The 17,396-nt window shown below is 42.7% G+C and overlaps 1 long non-coding RNA gene across 1 annotated transcript in view; it reads left to right on the forward strand.

Annotated features, from left to right (window-relative positions):
- Positions 1-1,907, forward strand: part of LOC139157662 (uncharacterized) — a 71,361-nt gene extending 69,454 nt beyond the window's left edge. Inside the window, exon 3 of the long non-coding RNA XR_011557528.1 lies at positions 1,834-1,907. This is a non-coding gene — a long non-coding RNA (uncharacterized lncRNA). The remainder of the gene's footprint in view (positions 1-1,833) is intronic.
- Positions 1,908-17,396: the final 15,489 nt, after the last annotated feature.

Here is a 17,396-nt window from a genome sequence, read left to right on the forward strand (position 1 = left end):
TTTAAAGCCCTTCATGGCATCGGACCAGAATATCTCCGAGACCGCCTTCTGCCGCACGAATCCCAGTGGCCAGTTAGGTCCCACAGAGTGGGTCTTCTCCGGGTCCCGTCAACGAAACAATGCCACTTGGCGGGACCCAGGAGAAGAGCCTTCTCTGTGGCAGCCCCGGCCCTCTGGAACCAACTCCCCCCAGAGATTAGAACTGCCCCTACCCTCCTTGCCTTTCGTAAGCTACTCAAAACCCACCTCTGCCGCCAGGCATGGGGGAATTAAGACTTCTTCTCCCCCTAGGCTGATACAACTGTATGTATGGTATGTTTGTACGTATGCTGGTTTTATACATTAAGGGTTTTTTAAGTTAGTTTTTAGTATTGGATTTTTACTGTATATTGTTCATGTATATTGTTCATGACTGTTGTTAGCCGCCCCGAGTTTTCAGAGAGGGGCGGCATATAAATCCAATAAATTGAATTGAATTGAATTGAATAAAGCTGGGGAACAAATTTGGAGATATTGCTATATAATTGGGTGTGCTGGAGCCCCTGCTTCCCCAGAAAATCAGACCTCCTGATTTACCAGGCACTTAAAATTGGAAAATCATATGACAGCATAAACTGCATAAATTGATTACCTCAGGGACCGCCTTCTGCTGCACGAATCCCAGTGACCAGTCAGGTCCCACAGAGTGGGTCTTCTCCAGGTCCCGTCAACCAAACAATGTCGCTTGGCGGGACCCAGAGGAAGAGCCTTCTCTGTGGCGGCCCCGGCCCTCTGGAACCAACTCCCCCCAAAGATTAGAATTGCCCCCACCCTCCTTGCCTTTCAAAAGTTGCTTAAAACCCACCTCTGCCGCCAGGCATGGGGGAATTGAGTTATACTTTCCCCCTAGGCCTTTACAATTTTATGCATGGTATATCTGTATGTATGATTGGTTTTTATATAATGGGCTTTTAACTGTTTTTATATTGGATTTTGTTATATACTGTTTTATTGTTGTTGTTAGCCACCCCGAGTCTGCGGAGAGGGGTGGCATACAAATCAAATAAATAAATAAATAAATAAATAAACAAACAAATAAATAAATAAATAAATAAATAAATGAATGAATGAATGAATGAATGAATGAATAAATAAAATAAAATAAATAAATAAAATAAATAAACTATCTTGACCTCTCTGCTTTGCTGAGCATAAAGGATGGTGTTGAAGTTTGTCTAATTGACTATATGTATGTGTGTCCGTCCAATTCATTCCACTTATTAATAAGACAAATTAATAAGGGGTATAATCAAGCCATGCTGGCATGAGTGAATGATAACAGTGGTCCAAGATGTCACACTATGCCAGGGGAAAGAAGCAGATTTGAGGGATAACAATTTTAATCATGCCCTGTAGACAGATTTGGTCTTTATGTCAGAACTGTGGCAGGTGGCAGAATCTAGCTGACCTCCGCTGATCTTGAAAAACCAAAGTAGGTTGACCTTGATTAATACTTAGATGAAAGGTAGCAATGGTAACTCAGTTACCTATTGTTGCCAAGATATGGATGTGTCAGGATCTAAACAGATTTGTAATTTTTAATCATAACCTCCAGTTTATTTCACTGAAGAAATAATGCAGATAAAAAAGATGCATCAGCTGCAAATATAACGATACCAAATTTTATTTATTTACATCAGATTTACTATATGCAGCTGACCATCTCATGAATGTGACTCAGGGCAGTGTAGGATAAAACAAAATTATCAAAACAAAGTCTTACAATGGTACATAAACATGATATCATCCCGTAAATGCCATGATTTTTTTCTTATCTCCTAATGACTTTCACAGATTGGTAATTCCCATTTACTCCTCCAGCAGATGCCTGTTCTGTCCCAGCTATGGACCGTAAAGAACGCAGCAGACACAAAGACTGTCCAAACCTTCGTTTACTAAATTAATGACTACTAATGAGTTTTCTTAGTAGTTGGCAAGCACAAATACAGTGTAAAACAGTTTTTGCTGAACACCGGCTGTTAATTCAACTTCGTTAACAGCCAACAGAAGTCCATGAAATAATAAATCAAGTCTGAGGAAACAGTCTTGGAGATATAAGGAAGCTCACAATAGTTGGCAAAATGTCCAGAAGCAATTTGCAGGAAAAATGTCAAGAGCGTGCATAAGTGCACTAGCGTGCCTCCCGTCCCCTGTCCTATTGTCTCTCCTATACCTCATATATTGTATCTACTATTCTTCCATTCTATTCTTCTTATACTACTCTCATAACATCCTTTTATTCTGTAATTGATATATTCTATTCCTAAACTTTCACTTCTATTCCTTCTCTAATATATTTTACTCGAGTATAACCTCTATGACCTTCCTTGTGTATTATTGTGCATTGGACAAAATAAAAATAAAATAAAATAAAATAAAATAAAGTAAAGTAAAGTAAAGTGAAGTGAAGTGAAGTGAAGTGAAGTAAAGTAAAGTAAAGTAAGATAAGATAAGATAAAAAATAAAATAAAATAAAATATAAAATAAAATATAAAATAAAATAAAATAAAATAATAAATAAAGAAGAAGAAGAAGAAGAAGAAGAAGAAGAAGAAGAAGAAGAAGAAGAAGAAGAAGAAGAAGAAGAAGAAGATGATTTGAAAACTGAAAGAGAATCCAGGGTAAGTGAAAGAACTAAATTGTATTGTATTATTCTATATATTTTTATGCTGCTGTAGAAGCATCTGGTGGAAAGGCATACATTAATAGGCAATGAGAGGGGTCTTTGCCCTCCTGAACATGTCCTTCAATGCTACCCTCTCCTCATAATTTGGTGCAGCTTCTGGTTTGAGTTATATAGGTCTTTTACTACCACTCATTTTCTGGATAGTGTCCATGTTCCTCCCATCAGCATTCCAAGTAATGTGCTCATAAAAATCAAACTCAGAGGCACTCAAGCTCCTCAAAGAACAATTTATTGGGTACAGCATATTGGCACAAACTGGTGAAAGACGATTCTAGGATTTGCCACAGCTTTCCTTTAATTAAAACTAAAAGGTTTCCCTTTCCCCCCCAAATCACTAGTCATGCTGTCGAATCCTAGATTTGGCTGGTCACTTGGTTACTTGTTCCTCTTCTGTCCAGCCATCTGTGAGAGTGTCCTTGATTCTCACATGTGTTGTGGTTAGCTCTGGCCCAGCTCCTGCCCCAAGGACTGTGGATGTGGGGGAGACATCCACATGCTGCAGGCCTGTTTTGCCCCCGGTGGAGTCTGCTGATGAAGGCTCCTCTGACCAAGAAGACATGAGTGACAGGGAGGTGGAGAGTGTGGCAGACAGCTGAGAAGGAGATCAATTATCTAGCTCTTCCTTGGATTCAGAACAAGAATTAATGATACAGCCACGCATGCAGAGATCGATGCATAGGCAACAACAACTGAGAGATTATTATCAAAGAAAATGAGGCCACCTGTGGCTGGGTGGGGCTGTGGTAATTAGTGAGGCTGCTATAAAGAGCAGCCTGTGGGTTTGGCCATTGTGGAGGATTATCTGATCGTTGTGTTTCGTGACTGCTTTGCTGCCTTTGACCTTTTGTGTGCTGATTTTTCCCCGCTTTGAAACTAAACCAGAGCAAAGTGTGTTTCACTTTGTGAAAGAAGGACTGTGAATTGCCTCACAGCTGCAAGCTAAGTATCACAGAACTGATAAGGGACTTGTACAAATTACCAGTTTGTTTGGAGACGAGTGCTCTTTGCTATACCAAAAGAGGGCTTAGTTTAAGTGAATTTTCATTATAAAGAACATTGTTTTGAATTTTCAAACGTGTGTGTGTCTGAAATTTGTACCTGTGAATTTTTGGGAGGAGTCTACCAGAGAGCCCGACAGAACAACATGAAAACTTTATTTTTTTGGCTACAAACCCCCACATAACTATCCCCCCTACCACTGCTTTGTGGCAACCCTGAAGCCTCCAAAATGGCTTCTCAACGATTTGCCAGTAAACTGGGCGTAATGATGGCTACTATAATAATTATAGTGACCTTAATGAAAACATATGAAGCATCATTTTCTTCACCCATTGGACACAAATCCAAGAGAGATGGGAATCAGGTAGAAACCATTGAACAGAATATTCTGCCTTTCTGAGATAAAAATCAGAGGCAATTTCTGAAAACAATCAATACTTTCAAAGTATCAGAATCCACAAAGCAGATCAGTGTGCATTAAAACCAGAGGAATCTGACTACAAATCCTTGCCTTTAACATTTACCTGAGAGAAGACAGATTTTCCCCAGTTCACTTCTCCCTCTAGCCAAACCAGATTAATTTCTATTCCACCCAGATTGTAACTTTTGATTAAAATTTTTGAAGCACTTCCTCTTAGCTCCTGCTGAGTCCCTAGAGATTTTTGAGTCTCCAGTCAACTCCTTATCTCACTTCTAGCCTAGAGACAGTTTGCTCTCTCTTAAGACCTAGACAGTACATTTGCCTCCTCACTGTGTACCGAAAATATTTTGTGTCCTTTGAATTTTTTCTTGGGTCTAACCTTTCATTACCTCCTGGCCCATAGAAATGTATTTTTGCTCTTATCATGGTTCACTTCTTCTTGAACATGGAAACTAGCTCACACCAAAATCCTGCTACTGTTTCCAATCTTCACTTGTTTACATCTTTCAGCAATCTTTCCTTTTCTTCCTTCCAATAATTTTTCATCTTCATCTCCCTACTTATTTCTTGAAACATTCTCAGGGAAATTTTTTTTAAGGATAAAGGAAAATGCTGGGAGACCTTGAAGGATCTCTTCTTCTGCACAGATCAGAGGTGCTTTTCGTCTTCTTTCAACCCGCTTCCTTGGGACAAAAAGCATCCTCGTCTACTGTGGGGTGCTGGCTGCGGAGTGTAATTGTGACAGGCGAATGGCCTGCAGTCATTGCCACGGCCAACCAGAGTGACAGTGCACTCAACCTGTAGTGATGCAATGATGACAGCATGGTCCACTCAAATGTCCAGTGAGGAGGTCTGCCGGGCAGCCACTTGGGTTTCACCAACTCCCTTTATCTGCCATTACAAAATTGATGTTTTTACATTGACTGAGGAGGCATTTGGTCACAGAGTTCTCCTTCCGTCCCCTGTCCAATTGTCTCTCCTTATCTCATTTATCTTGTCTTCCTTTCATATATGATCTCCTATACTTTTATATCTTTTATTCTCTCCTTTTCTTTATTTATATTACTACATATCTATTCTCTTCAATGTGTATTATGTATTGGACAAAATAAATAAATAAAATGTGTGGTACCACAAATTGGGGAAGCCAGACAGCCTTAGCCCTCCCAAAGGACAGACCTCTTTGGTATGTCCCATTCTTGGAGATTAGCTCCACCCAAAATGGAGAAGGGGCATTTATCTTACCTGTTATGCCTCTTCTCGTAGAATGGAGTCAACCTCCAATCCCACCCAAAGTTAATCTGTTCTTGCCTTCAGGACATCTAATTGTTTATCTTTTTATTTGTTTTTGACTGGTAGCTACACGCTGAGACTGACCATCATCCTTCATCAAAGAGGGGGAACTGAGGCAGGAGGATGAAGATATACAATTTGTCAGTCCTCTTTGGCTGAAGGGACGGTGGCATCCATTCATGGAGGTTCATTCCACCCTATGAGAAGAAGTGTATCATGTAAGAGCGACGCCCCTTTCCCTCCACCAACTTTCTGCATATAAGGGCTCCCCTAGCTCCAAAACTTTTGTTTTCCTTAGACAAAAGAAAGGCCTGTGGGTGACATCATGGCACCTTCATGGCACCGGACGAGGTTATCTACGAGACCGCCTTCTGCCGCACGAATCCCAGCGACCGGTTAGGTCCCACAGAGTTGGTCTCCTCTGGGTCCCGTCAACTAAACAATGTCGTTTGGCGGAACCAAAAGGAAGAGCCTTCTCTGTGGCGGCTCCGACCCTCTGGAGTCAGCTCCCTCCAGAGATTAGAACTGCCCCCACCCTCCTTGCCTTTCGTAAACTCCTTAAAACCCACCTCTGTCGTCAAGCGTGGGGGAAACTGAAACATCTCCTCCTGCCTATGTAGTTTTTTTGTGTATGATATGACTGTATGTATGTTTTTAATATATTGGGGTTTCTTGTTTTTTAGACTTTTTAAAATGTATTATTGTTATTTTAGATTCTAACTATTAGATTTGTCATTGTGTATTGTTTTTATCATTGCTGTGAGCCGCCCCGACTCTACGGAGACCGGCGGCATACAAATCTAATAAATAATAAAAAATAATAATAATAATAATCATGCTTACCAGTGGTGGGCTGCTGCCGGAATGGCTAATTGTATGCAGCTCCACAGCTCTGGAGAATGAGTGCGGGATCGAGTGCAATTTTGCTTCCTGCACCTGTGAAGGTAGCAAAATCTCACACAGGGACACACGTGCCGGGAAGCAAAATACCTCACTGAAACATGCCAACACACATGCCCGTCCCTGTGTGAGATTTTGCTACCTGCACAGGTGCGGGAAGCCAAATTGCTCTCAATCCCGCACTGGTGCTCAAGAGCCACGGAGCTGCACACAATTAGTCATTCTGGCAGCAGCCCAACCATGATGCTTGCACTTGAAGTCATTTTGGATTCTCCTGACTGCTTTTTGAGGCAACCGTGCTGTATAATTGAATGAGGAGGAGAGAACAGACTATCATGCCTTCTTTGTACAAATGCAGATTTCCCATTCATTACAGCTACCTGGGAGCAGAACAGGATTTTAGGGTTTAAGTACCAAAACACTTTGACCCAGTTTGCAACAAGGGATGCATCTTGAATGGATGCTACTCTGCCTCGAGCTGCAAATATCTTCCGCCAACTCTAAATAAATTACCCAATATTTTATACTGAAATAATAAGAAGCCAAATGGGATTTCAAGTGGAAAATAAAAATTATGCAGTGGTTACACTGAGCCAGACTGTAATATAGAAAGTAAGGGGAAAAGGAAGAGAGAGATTAAATTAGAGCAAGGATAGGCAAAGTTGGCTCTTCTATGACATGTGGACTTCAACTCCCAGAATTCCTTTGCTAGCATGATTGTTCTGCCGGCATGTTTCAACCGCCCGTAATTACAGGGTAATTAGTCCAGGAAGACACACACCACACAATAAAAGGAAAACCCAAAAGTTTTTATGAACAGAAAAACAGAAACAGCTCCCTTTTTAAATGTCAAAGGGATTTTCTGGTACACGCAAGGCACAGGTTAAATGCAATCCAATTGCTCACCCAATAACTGGGAAATTGAGTCCAATTCTAAAGTCCAGAAAGTCCACACACAATCTTGAACAGCACAAAAACCACGATCTTGACGAAACAATGAATCAGATAAACTGCAATGAGGCTAAAACACCAGGTTGCACTTTTATCTGTAGCACTAATTACAGCAGCCCCTCATTTACTCTTGTAATAATCCTTCAGTTGTTGTCTCCTATGCGTCACTCTACGCATGCGTGGATGTGTCATTAATTCTTGTTCAGAATCCAAGGATGATACAGATGATTGATCTCCTCCTGGGCTGTCTGCCAAACTCCCCTCTTCCCTGTCACTCACACTTCCTTGGTCAGAGGAGACTTCGTCAGCAGATTCCATCGGGAGCAAAACAGGCCTGCGGCATGTGGATGTTTCCCCCACATCTACCTGCACATTCCTTGGGGCAGGAGCTGGGCCAGAGCTAACCACAACAATGATAGGTCAGGAACTCTGGGAGTTGAAGTCCACAAGTAATAGAGGAGCCAACTTTGCCTACCCCTGAACTAGAGCATAGTACAACATTGTTGCCAAGCCCTGTCTGTAATACAAGCAAGTGCCTAGGCCAAAGTGCACACATGTGTGAATGTGCGTGCACCCGAATCCCTGAAATACAATGTGCGCAAAGCCCCTGGACATACTCCCCACCCCCACATGAGCCTCGTGCATACATGTGTCTCCCCATGCACAACAGGGTCCTGTACACCAGCTGGCCTGCAGGAGATGTACATCATGCACAGTGGAGCTGAACTGGGACGATGGCTCACATGCCCACAGAGAGGGTGCTGCATGCTACCTCTGGCATGCGTGCCATAGGTTTGCCATCACGGTCATGGGCAGCACAACTATATGGGAATACAGTGGTACCTCAAGATACGAACCCCTCGTCTTACGAACAACTCGTGATACGAACCCGGGGTTCAGAAAAATTTTGCCTCTTCTTACGGACTTTTTTCAAGTTACGAACCGGTGTTCGGAGACTGCTGGGAAGCCGCGTGGCTGTTTTAAAAGGTGACAGCCGGGCGGCGGGGCTTCCCAGAAGCCTCCCGAACGCCGGTTCGTAACTCGAACAAAGTTCGTAAGAAGAGGCAAAATTTTGCTGAACCCCGGGTTTGGTTCGGGAGGTTGCTGGGAAGCCCCCCAGGCCAGCTGCGACCTTTTAAAACACCCGCGCCGCTTCACAGCTGTCTCCCGAAGCCGAACGCTAAAGCCGAATTTCCGCGTTCGGCTTCGGGAGACAGCTGCGAAGCGGCGTGGGTGTTTTAAAAGGTCGCAGCCGGCCTGGGGGGCTTGCCAGCACCCCCCTGAACCCTGAACCTGGGTTCGGGGGGGTGCTGGGAAGCCCCCCAGGCCGGCTGTCGCCTTTTAAAACAGCCGCGCGGCTTCCCAGCAGTCACCGAAAGCTGTTTTTTTGCGGGGGGGGGGGGGGGTTGGTTGCACGGATTAATTGACTTTACATTGTTTCCTATGGGAAACAATGTTTCGTCTTACGAACCTTTCGTCTTACGAACCTCCTCCTTGCACCAATTAAGTTCGTATCATGAGGTATTACTGTATGTTAAATGCCTGGTTATTTTTTTTCTATTCAGAAAAAATTGAGAATTTATGAATTAACCCAGATTAATTTAGCTGGACTCATCTGGAGTTGGGTGGGGGGAATCCAGAAAAAGGCAGTGGTAAACCTTTTCCCTGCTTAAAATCTGTCCAGATATTCCCATGTACAGTAGATAGGAGTCTTACTTGTAGTATGCTTTTGAAAATTAATTTAACTTCTATTAAAAATAGATTAAAAAGTCCCCGTGACCTTTATTACGTTCGATTTATTCACAAGTAATTTCAAACGATGCTAAGAGATCAATATTAATAACTCCCAATGCTATTCCTATCCCAAAGTATCAATTTTTTCCCCCATTAGAAAACACCACACTGAGTCAGTTGTCCTAGTAACAAACTCTCCAAAGTTCAGGTCTTTTTGGATTGGGACCAGCTTTTCAAAGGAAAATGTGGAAACAGAAATAAATCTACCCTCCCACTGCTAATTTCACTAGTAGCTGCTCATCCAACCAATTTGTCTTTCCAGATCCTCAGCCCCTCTCGCTTAAGCTGCAACCATGGCTGTTGCAACAACTGCTATTGATTAACAATGCAAGGAGATAATTGCTTTCTTGCCCTTCCCTATCTACTTTCTCCCAAGCAGCTACCATGACTTTAATGAAAGAGCAACGGCATTTTTCTCTGCTCCTCTCACTTCTATCTCTTCCTTTGCACCTCTCCCTCCCGTCCCATAATACACAGTTACATACGGCTTCCAGGAGCCATGAGAAATGTAATTTCCCTAGGGCAATAATATACATGCTAATGTCAAGAGTTTTGAAAAACTGAAGTATATATGTAATTAATAAGGCCAGCCCAAGATGTTCTGTTGCCTAAGGAACATGACAACTGCCTCCAAACTGACAAACAGAAGTGAAGTGTATGATGCCATCAGAATTTACTGTTTATCATTCCTTCTAGCAATTGGATGTGAGGACTTAGATCTTGATAATTCAACATGAAAGCAAATCTTCATGGACTCTGAGAGCAAAATGCTGATTCCATATAATTTTGAATCATGTTTTTTTTCCCTTTTCTTTGCAGCTTTACTAGGTTGACATAGAGTCAAAGAATGGCTGAAGGTCAGACATGCCACCACTTAAACCTCTAAATAGAAACAAGCAAGCCTTGGTTCCATTTATTGCGAAAAGTGTTCTCCCGAACTCTCTGGTAGGAGCCCCCCAAAAATTCAAAGGTACAAATTTCAGACACACACACACACGTTTGAAAATTCAAAACAATGTTCTTTATCACAAAATTCAAAATAAACTAAGCACTCTTTTTGTACTGCAAAGAGCACTCATCCCAAAACAACCTGGTAGTTTGTACAAGTCCCTTATCAGTTCGTAAGTACTTAGCTTGCAGCTGTGAAGAAAGTCACAGCCCTTCTTCTTCCACAAAGTGCTCTGCTTTGGTTTCAAAGTGGTGAAAAGTCAACAAACAAAGGCCGGAGTTAGCAAGACATTCAGGAAACACAACGATCAGATAATTCTCCACAACGGCCAAACCCACATGCTGCTATTTATAGCAGCAGCACTAATTACAGCAGCCCCACCCAACCACAGGTGGCCTCATTTTCTCTTATAATAATCCTTTAGTTGTTGCTTCCTATGCATCACTCTACACATGCGTGGATGTGTCATTAATTCTTGTTCAGAATCCAGAGATGATACAGATGATTGATCTCCTCCTGGGCTGTCTGCCAAACTCTCCTCCTCCCTGTCACTCAGGCCTCCTTGGTCAGAGGAGACTTTGTCAGAAGATTCCACTGGGAGCAAAACAGGCCTGCAGCATGTGGATGTCTCCCCCACATCCACCTGCACATTCCTTGGGGCAGGAGCTGGGCCAGAGCTAACCACAACAGAAAAGTATAGTTTTATTAGAAGTCAAGTGTATTGAAGTAATGCAAAGCCAGAACTGAAAACCACATGCCAAAATCCCTACATTGGACCATGGACCTCACCCCATTCTTAAGAGGTTCATAAAAGGAGTGTGCATAAGCGCACCAGCATGCCTACCATCCCTGTCTTACTGTCCCTATTTATCTGTATTTATTTCTTTTGTTCAGGTTTATGTTCATACCTATATTTGTTAACTTGTACGTGTTTGACAAACAAAACAAACAAACAAACAAACAAACAAACAAGTTCAAGAAACCAACAAGAACTTTTTGCAAAATGAAAGAATGATGCACTGTAATTCAGTAGTGTTAGGTTCTGAGCAGGGGTGAAATTCTATCAGTTCATACCAGTTCAGGAAAACCATTAAGCGGACATGTAACCTGGTTTGCCAAACAGGTAGTGACTGGTCACACCCCTGAACCAGTCCCATGGTTGCCTCTCACTTACCCTGCTCTGCCCAGTCTCTGCTCTGCAGCTTACCAGTAAAAGAGAAACATCAGGACAGGGGATGGAAGGCACTCAGTTGCACTTATGCACGCCTCTTACTGACATCTTAGGGATTAGCTTGCCTGCCTTCCACATGGCCTTCCCAGTGTCCCCGTGTCCAGTTTGCAAAGGACATGTTGCTGGCAAGTGGAAGACCACATGGAAGGTAGACAAGCATGCCAGGCCAGTGCACTGGATCTATTCTGGGAACAAAAAGAAGTCTGCTGGGGCAACGTCAGGACTATAGGAAGGGTGGGGCAGCATTGGCACATGGTGTTTGGCCAGGAACTCACGGACTAGTAGTGCATTGTGGCAAAGTATGTTTTTTATCCATAGAAGAGATCCAATCAACCATGACAAAGAACTTGCGAGAGGTCCCTGAACACGCCTTCCAGGGTGCATACCGGTCACGGCAGAGTGGCTGAAAAAAATGTGTAGAGGCCCAAGGACAGTATTTTGAAGAATTTTAAGTGTTTGTGCAAATATGTTCAATAAATTACTTTAAAAAAAATAATTGCATTACTTTTGGAGCGCACCCTGTATAATATCTGGGCTGCATTGTCTTTTACTCCTCTGAAATGCAACCCCTCCCTCCTGAAGCTGGGTAAATATAACCAGGGAGAAGTGGTCCTGCAATTGCCCAGTATTAACCAGCCCCTTGAATTATATCTGGAAGGGGTGACACATGTGGAAATTTTGAATTGCATAAAACTTTGTGAGCAACTGCATTTTATACCATTTGAAGCTTCTGGATGCTCTTTAGGAGTAACCATAGTCAACTTATAGTCAGGGGTGGGCTCCAGCCGGAACTCTAAATTGGGCTCACCGCCATGTCTCCTGAGTGCTTGCGGGGCCAGTGCGATATTGCTTCTGCACCTGTGGAGATAGCAAAATCGCGCAAGGAGCTGCAGGTACGCCCGTGTTTTGGAATGCGCAGAAGCAAAAAACCCTCACTGAAACATGGGCGCACCTGTGCGATTTTGCTATCTCCACAGGTGCAGAAGCAAAATTATGCTGGCCCTGCAAGCGCTCATGAGCCGCGGCAAGCCCAATTTAGCATTCCAGCTAGCAGCCCACATCTGATTATAGTAGTCCAGGTGATTAGGGTGATGTGTCTCCTGTTGTGCAGAGAATAGTTTAGAACTGATCACAGTGATCTATCCATGTCAAAGGAGTAACAAACAATTCTTACACTTTTGGATCACCAGCTCTAGGCCAACAGAATACCAAATGCAGCATGTAGCTAGTTAGCTAAAGATGTAATTAATATACCAACAAGTTGCACTTGATGGGTCTTCAACATTCCTCATCCTGCAAATGAGCTATTTAGTCAGGTATTACCTTTGCCACAGTTTTCCTCTTAAAGTATGCTGGGCACACAGAGTGGTCATCAACAGGACAGATCTAAGGAAGATTCAGAGGTACAAGACTTGAGTGATTAATAGCAATAACGATGGGTTTCTTATGGCAAAATAATATGGTACAGATTTATATCACAGGATGATTAGCAAAAATGAAAGATCAGCTAAACAAACGAACAAAAATGCTTTCCATTTGTACAAAGCCAGGGTTGGATACAAGTCATTGCATTTTTAAGTTTCCAGTTTCACCAAATTAAAAACTAAAATTCTAATTTCTAATGGTTGCAGTGGAGCCAAAACAGTTCTGTTATATGCATGGTCTAACAGGAGAAGTAAAAAGCTCAGATTTTATGGTTTAGTCCAGAGATGCCTTGTATCTTGGTATTAGCACATAGCGTAGATTTGCATTCTCCATCATCATCATCATCATCATCATCATCATCATCATCATCATCATCATCACACACCATCACACACCATCACAATCACCATTTCTTGAATTGGAATTGCTTGCCTCTCTTTTTGATCTGGATAATGACCTGCTTTAGATTTTTAAATGAATAAAAAGGGACACATATGCATCAAATGATGCCATTATGTGAATACAATTTTACAAGCAATTTCAGGTTCACAGTAAGTTTCCTGTAATGTGAAACAAAATGAATCTCCAATATCACACAAAATGCCCATTCCAGGTATGTTACTTTACATAGTTAGTAAACTGTGAATAGAAAGCAATGTGTTATGGTTTCCAGTTTAAAAAGATTTAATAGCATATTTACGCAATAATTAAAAGCTCTGTTTAACACTCTAGGTTGTAAATCCTCCAGCTGCCACCATTTAAACCAACAAAGTATCTCAATTCAATATACAAAGGTTGGAGAGCTCAAATCTTTAATTATTGTTATACATGCAGAGTTATTTTTAATTAATAAATGCAAGTGATTTTACAGGAGAGGGAGCAGGAGCTCATCTGAAGAGAGCTTAGGCAATGAAGTATCCTAAGGGAAGCATTTATTCTTGGGTTTAAAAAAAACCCACAATAATGAAAAAGATATAAATAAAAAGAGAGTCTTTAAAAAAAAACCACCAACAAACTAATTAATTATTGCACCGGTGAACAAATGAGACAGCAGATTTGTTCTTCTTCAAGACACTTAGTGCGGAAGGTAAACACTAAAGATAAACACTAAAGAAGAAAACTGTTCTGCCTGGGTCCCCCCAGACTCCAACACCAACCAAAAAGAGTATCCAGACACACTGGTAAAAAGCAAAGGCAGTTTATATAATTGAAAGCAAACACAGGGAACAAAAACTGTTCTTACAGACAGGAACACTATGAAGCTTCACAGAGGTTTCACGAAGGCCAGGCAATAAAACAGGATTCTTGCTGGCAAAAACAACGCTGGAGATAATAAAACCCACGCCTCCCCCAAGTCTTCCAGACTTCTAGGCCCCAAGCCAAGATCAGAGACACCGAGAATCGAAGCAAGGTCACAGGACTCCCAGTTGATAACTCTCCACAAGACTGTAAGGGCGGGCCTGCCTTTTCAACCCTGCTGAGGAGAACCACACCCAAACCCAGCTGTTGCCAATTCAGGGATGGAAATACCTTTCTAATTGGCCCCGTCTTTGAGCTGCACGTCGCTGCCTCATGTCTGTGCGTCTTCATCCAATGAATCCAGGCTACTAGCTGGGGAGAGCCCCCTCCCGGGGGTCTCAGGCTGCTCTCCCTCCTCCTCTTCCTGACGTTCCTCTCCCCCGTCTGCCTGGTCCTCCCCCTCCTGTTCACTGTCCTCCTCCTCTGGGCATGGATCCGGCAGAGATCCAGCCGGTCCCTGAGGAGCCTCAGGCTGAATCACAACAAAAACCAAGGGGCCATATGATGGCAAGGAAAAGAAGAACAAATCTTATCAGTGCTGAAACTATCACCATTCTTGACAAGTCAACGGTATCATGTTTCAGTTGTTGATCTACTTGGTGACAGACAGGTCATAGCAGCAAAATCTGGATTCCAATTGTCAGTTGGTATTCATGTATCCAATTTTTTTTTAAAAAAGCCTTTTTTTCTACAATCTTGTAGTTCCTACTCGGGGTAGAGTTGTGGCAACTGGATGGAGTTGAGGATTTACTGGCTGGCTGCCCTCCATGATGCCTATGCAGTAGGTCTGCAGCAGGTTTTTTTTCCCTTTGCGCCCTAAGAGAGAAATATCTTCTGCTACCTAGAGTTGAATTCTAAATCAGGTGATCACCTTTGCCATTAGACCATCATGCCCCTCTGTCAGGTATCTAAATACTGTTGACTTAATTTCCAGAGGTGTGTCAAATTTGCAAATCTGCAAATTTAATTCAACCGCCCAAAGTAATTTAAAACATTCGGGCAGTTTGTTTCTTTGTTTGTTTTTTCGTGGTTGGTTGGTTCATTGGTGTTCTGTCGGGCTCTCTGGCAGACACCTCCCAAAAATTCACAGGTACAAATTTCAGACACACACACGTTTGAAAATTCAAAACAATGTTCTTTATAATGAAAATTCACTTAAACTAAGCCCCCTTTTGGTACAGCAAAGAGCACTCGTCTCCAAACAAACTGGTAATTTGTACAAGTCCCTTATCAGTTCTGTGATACTTAGCTTGCAGCTGTGAGGCAATTCACAGTCCTTCTTCTTTCACAAAGTGAAACACACTTTGCTCTGGTTTAGTTTCAAAGCGGGGAAAATCAGCACACAAAAGGTCAAAGTCAGTAAAGCAGTCACGAAACACAACAATCAGATAATCCTCCACAATGGCCAAACCCACAGGCTGCTATTTATAGCAGCCTCACCAATTACCACAGCCCCACCGAACCACAGGTGGCCTCATTTTCTTTGATAATAATCTCTCAGTTGTTGTTGCCTATGCATCGCTCTCTGCATGCGTGGCTGTATCATTAACTCTTGTTCTGAATCCAAGGAGGAGCTAGATAATTGATCTTCTTCTGAGCTGTCTGCCACACTCTCCTCCTCCCTGTCACTCATGTCTTCTTGGTCAGAGGAGCCTTCATCAGCAGATTCCACCGGGGACAAAACAGGCCTGCAGCATGTGGATGTCTCCCCCACATCCACAGTCCTTGGGGCAGGAGCTGGGCCACAGCTAACCACAACAGTTGGTTGATTAGATTTCTATGCCACCCTTCTCCTCAGACTCAGGCGGCTCATATCAAGGGGAAAAAAATACAACATCTAAAAATCTAAAACTAAAAGCAACCTAAAACCTCAATTTCTTAAAAACCAATCACTCACATTCATCCAATCGTGTAAATAAGTTTATTTGTCATCCGGGGCTAGATATTAAACTTAGTGGCCCCAAGCCTGTCAGCAGAGATGTGTTTTTAAAGCCTTACGGAAGGTGGGGAGGGTAGGGACAGTACGGATCTCTGGAGGGAGTTGGTTCCATAGGGCCGGAGCCACCATAGAGAAGGCTCTTCTGGAGAAGAGACTGGAGAAGGCCAACTCTGTGGGACCTAACCGGCCACTGGGATATGTGAGGCAACAGATGGTCCCGTAAGTAATCTGGTGCAGTTACCTTGGGGTTTTTTTTCTTTTTTTAAAAAAAATATAAACATCCTTAGTAATGATGAACAATAATCACAGAACTCTTTTCTGTAATTTCAGTGCCCTGTAATTGGCCATGGACTCTTCATATTTAACTTGGAATGCAAGGCAAGGTTGGGATGAAATCAGCAAGGAATTCCAGACCTATGGACTAGACCAGAAGGTCTAAAACCGTGAGGGCAAACCTATGACACCTGTGCTGCAAATGGCACGTGGAGCCATATTTGAGGGCATGTGAGGCCTTGCCTATGTCAGCTCCAGCTGATTTTTGGCCATCTGGATGGCGGGGGAGGCTGCTTTTGCCCTCCCCTGGCTTTAGATAAGCCTCCGGAGCTTGTGGGTAGTGAAAAACTGGCCCAAGGGGCCTACTGGAAGTTTGGAAATAAACTTCCAGTAAGACTGTTGGGCCATTTTTCACACTCCCAGGCTGTAAGAAAGCCTCCCAGCAGGCCTACTGGACGTTTGGGTGCTTCATTGAGGCCTAGAGGCCTGCGCGGGGGGAGTGCAGGGGGCGTTGTGCATGCATGCACAGGGGAGGGCATTGCATTATGGATGTAGTAGGCACATGTATGCATGCTATTGCACGTGCACACGCCCTTTTAGCACCCAATGAAAAAAAGGTTTTCCATCACTGGTCGCTCTCAGCTGCACTGAGTCCTTTGGGATTGGGCGGCATAGAAGTTGAATGAATGAATGAATGAATGAATGAATGAATGAATGAATGGTAAATAAACAAACAAACAAACAAATCAATCAATCAATCACCTGGGAAAAGGATAATACAGTTGCCAAATAAAAGCATGGATGTCTCCATGAGGTCACCAGGGCCCAAACTCAACTTCAAGATGACTTTTGTTTTACCACATACTGTATATAAACACACACAATTCCCCTCCCCTCTCCCATGCCTCTTTATCTAGAATCTGTCCTATTCCGTTGCAAATGACCTCTAGGATTGGGTTGATTGGTTTGAGAGACAATGATTGGTTCAAAGTCAGTTTCCTCTGATTGACAGAGAAATTGACCTTGGTCTCCCTGGTTCCAGTTGAATACCTTAAGACAGCATCACATTGACGATCGCTTAGGACATTTAGATCCACGGATCATAATGCAAGTCTGCTGAATGTATATAGCAAAGTAAATAGATACATTTATCTAGTTTTCCTGCTGAAAAGGATCTGAGATTGTTGATATTATATG

This window comes from Erythrolamprus reginae, chromosome 1 (genome assembly GCF_031021105.1).
Source record: "Erythrolamprus reginae isolate rEryReg1 chromosome 1, rEryReg1.hap1, whole genome shotgun sequence".
Taxonomy (NCBI): Eukaryota; Metazoa; Chordata; class Lepidosauria; order Squamata; family Dipsadidae; genus Erythrolamprus; species Erythrolamprus reginae.